The following is a 4,187-nucleotide window of genomic DNA, read 5'->3' on the forward strand; positions in this document are numbered from 1 at the left end:
GCGTTCATTGCGCCACGAGGTGCGCGAGCGTCCCATCTCTGACAAATGCTTCGACCATGTCCTTTACGTCTGTGCATTCTTCAGTGTTGTGGCCTTTTGTCCTGTGAAAGTCACAGTATTTGCTCCGATCAGCATTGTGACGATGTCGGATTATTGGAGCCTTTGGCCATGGGAGCTCCTCAGTGGCGAATATCTCGGTGACGCTTTTGGTGAGTGGCGTCCATCTGGAGTTCTGGTTTGACTGTACGTTATCCCTTCCGCCTAACCGATGTTGCAAGCCGGATGAGGTGTCAAAGTTTACCCTTGACTGCCAAATGCCTAGCTTCCGCTTTTTGTTTAGTCGGGCGGTTAGGACGTTGTTTTCTCTTGTTTTCTGGGTGTAGAGGTTTGTGCTCTGGGGGAGATCTCTACCCAGTTGCTTCTCCGTTTCCGCAAAGCGTTTTGCTGCTGTCATGATGGCATCCCATGTGGATGGCATGCCATCTTTACCCGTTAAGGTGCGGATGAGCTCTGGGTCGTTCGCGCCCTGGATGAAAGCAGCGCGAACAAGATCTTCGCTGATATTACCCAGACTTAGCTTCTTTGAGTTGAAGCGAGTGATGAAGTCTGGCAAAGATTCATCTTTTTCTCGAATGCAATTGAGGATTGTCCATTGCTCCTCGGTATACTTTCTTTGTTGGCTGAAGTGTTGGCTAAACTTCTGCTGGAAGTCTTCCCAATCGTAGATGTGGTGGACCAGTAGACGATCGAACCACGCTCTAGCTGCCCCAACAAGCGTCATTTGGAACATGTAACACCACATAGGTTCCGTCCAACTACTGACGGTTGCCCCCGCTATGAACTTGTTCAAATGATCGTCTGGATCAGATATACCATCGTAAGTGCCAATGTTGGACATCTGTTTGGCACTTTTCGGGACGATTGCTTCCGCAATGTCCCTTGCAAATTTGGACGTTCCCGCCTTTGCAGCAGTTGGTGTAAATGTTTTGGAGAAGTCACGTGGGTTTCCACCTGCGTTTTTTGGTTTGAAGGTTTCTCCAAAATGCCTTCTCGGTTGGGAGTCCGTTTCCTTACGCTTCCCTTTCGCCCTATGACGAGGGTTTGCGTCACTATCGGATTCCTCCGAATCATCGTCAAAGTACTCTACGAATTCATCAGCTTGTTGGAGTAAACGTAAGCGTTCATCCAACTCAGCTTGGAATTCTTTTTGACGTGCTTCCGCCCACGCTTTAACTTCATCGAGTGTTTGGCGGGGGAGCCTCGTTCGTTGTCTCTCTAACTGGGTATCGGTGAATCCCAGTGAGCGATTATTTACTGCACTTGCCCCAGCTTGGGTAACTGGGGTAGTGTTCGTAAAATTTACTGCACTTGCTCCGGCTTGGGTAACCGAGGTAGTGTTCGTAAAAACTGTGTAGTCGCCGGTATTCCCCCCAGTAGCTGGGGTTGTGGTTATCGGAGTTTCTTTAACCATCTTTCCAGAAGTTTGAAAAAACTGAAAAGAAATGAAGTTCTAGCTTTTATGCACGGATGGCGCCAATGAAGAAACACTAATCGACCCCGGGCAGATTACGGATAATCTGGGGGTTAAATAGATGTTTCCCACGATGGGTTAGATCCGGCAAAGATGGTTCTGATAACCTGCAAAACAGACACCGTGAGCTCGTCACTGAGAAGAGGGGGGGGTTCCTCCTTGTGACCACCCTCCGGCGTGAGAATCAGACTAGATTGCTCTTGAATATAAGTGTATATTAAGAGATTGCTAGAGCAGATATCAGGTATAAGATGTAAGATACAAGATAGTATATGATAAGATGAGATGATCATACCATTTGGGGTATTTATAGCCGAAGGTAGGTTTCCAAGAAGGTATAGCCGGCTGAATAGTATTCCTGTTCTACCAACTGTGGCCTACGCACGTGCCATGCTGGTAGTTGGTGGGTAGGCAGCGGCTGACAGTGACCAGGCCTGCTGTGTACTATTCCTTTTCCACCAACTGCCGGCTATGCACATGGTATGACAGGAGTTGGTGAGTAGGCAGCGGCTAATAGTGACATACAGTACAAGGGCATGCTGCTCGTCATACTGTTGTCAATGAGCTGTCGTATCTTTGGTCAGATCTTTTGCCCATACCTCGTCAGGTACAGTACAAAAGATCTTCCCGTATCGTACGGACTGGCTTATTTGGGCGGGAGTATTCCCCCTCCCGCCTTTGTGCGGGATTGTTCCCGGCTTTGCTCATTCCTTCAGGTGACAACTGAATTATTGAGAGCTAAGTGCCTTGTGCGTGTAGCCTTGCTGCGCGGGTGGCCTTCCCTGATGGCTTGTATCCGCAGCTGCGGGAACAGGCGGAGTACTTCACCATTGGGAGGCATTTTCTGCGGGAACAGCTTGCGTACTGCGCGTAAGGACGTCACGTCTCTGAGCATGGTGGGTCCTGCGGATCCAGTTGGTTTCTGCGCAGACGTCTCTCTTCAAGGTGAGTCCTGCGGGTCCAACTGGGCTCTGCTGGGACCTACCTCTTCAGTGGGTAAAATTATGGGCCCTAAATAAAAATCTAAAAAAAGGATTTATATATTTATTGAGTTTAAACAATTAAACTTTTAAGTGGGCTTAAATTGCGTTATGGTTTGGGCTGTGCAGAATTTTATTTTATTTTCAATAAAAATGGGCTTAACCGCTTAAATTAATTGTGTAATTAAGTTATAAAATGGGTTGTGTTTTTTTTCATTAAGAATACAGATTTTTAAAAAAAAAATTTAATATAATATATATTTTTTAAAAATTTCGGGCCTTTCTGGGTGATCGGGCCTGAGATAGTCGCCCTCCCGCCCCTCCCTGACATTTTGATCTCAAAAATTACCTTATGTTATATTTTGTCTGTCGGTATTAAACTATTAATGATTTTGTGAGTTCAGTTGGGTGGAAAGCGAGTTGGGATAATCGGAATGGGAAGCATTGGGCTTGAAGTAGCAAAGAGGCTAAACGCGTTCGGTTGCATAATTTCATACACCTCAAGAAACGAAAAACCGCATGTTAAATTCCCTTTTTGCCCCCATGTTCAAGAACTCGCAGCAAAATGTGAGATTCTGATAATCTGTTGTGCGTTAACCAACCAAACCTGTCACGTGGTTGACAAAAGTGTGATGTCGGCTTTAGGAAGAAATGGGATTATTGTGAACATAGCCCGTGGAGCGATCGTTAACGAGAAAGATCTAGTTGAGTGTTTGTTAAACCGGGAAATTGCTGGTGTTGGTTTGGATGTTTTTGAAAACGAGCCGGATGTTCCTGAAGAGCTGTTTGAGTTGGATAATGTTGTTATGACACCTCATCACGCGATGATGACAGAGGAATCTACGAGGGATCTTTATGAACTTGCGGCTGGGAATTTGGATGCTTTCTTCTCAAACAAACCATTGATGTTTGAGGTTTGAATGTATGGGTCAAGGAGAATATTATTTTCTGGTTTTTGGGTGCATTGGGGAAAGCTTGAAACATTAAACAATCTTAAAAGACATTTACAGCATTATAAGGAGGATGTTTTGCAATAGCAATATCTTGATTTTTGATGTTATTAATTTGGAAAACATGTTTTTATAGTGTTGTTTCTAACTTTAATGTTGAGTAATTTTATGAGTTACATGCTTTCATTACGTTTTGCAAATTGTTTTCCGAATCAAAGTTGAACCTTCGGTAATGTTCGGTTGTTGGCTATTTTCATTTGATCGATTAGTCCAATTCACGAGACTTCAGTTGGTCCAATTAATCAATTAGGTCTCCTTCTGAATCAACAATCTCACATGTTTGACAAGCAAATTGATACGGAGAAATTAAAGATTTCATAGTTGAGTTCTGATTAGGGTTTAGGAATTGAAGAAACAAATGCGTAAAGAAATCATGAATAAGATTTATGTTATTTACATTTATGTCACCGCGTAGTTTCAAATTGAAATCGATGGTGCAGGGACTCGCATACGTAATGCACGATACGCCATTATCGTACGTTATCCTACCAATAAGTTAATTATTAACTAATAAATGAGCCAAGTTCAAACTTTAGAAAAAAAAATCAATCCCTAAAATAGCCAACTTTGACCAACCTTTTCCAATTTTAGCCATGGTTTTGAAAAAAAAAACTCAAGATAGCCACTCTAAAACCATCGTCCAACGGAATTTTTAATAGATCTGAC

The 4,187-nt window shown here is 43.6% G+C and overlaps 1 pseudogene; it reads left to right on the forward strand.

Moving 5' to 3' along the window:
- The first annotated feature begins 2,707 nt into the window (after window positions 1-2,707).
- Window positions 2,708-3,448, forward strand: LOC143565070 (glyoxylate/hydroxypyruvate reductase HPR3 pseudogene; annotated as a pseudogene).
- Window positions 3,449-4,187: the final 739 nt, after the last annotated feature.

The sequence above is a fragment of the Bidens hawaiensis genome, unplaced genomic scaffold, assembly GCF_021521415.1.
Source record: "Bidens hawaiensis isolate Kalapana, Puna unplaced genomic scaffold, B.hawaiensis_p1.1 tig00022253_1, whole genome shotgun sequence".
Taxonomy (NCBI): domain Eukaryota; kingdom Viridiplantae; phylum Streptophyta; class Magnoliopsida; order Asterales; family Asteraceae; genus Bidens; species Bidens hawaiensis.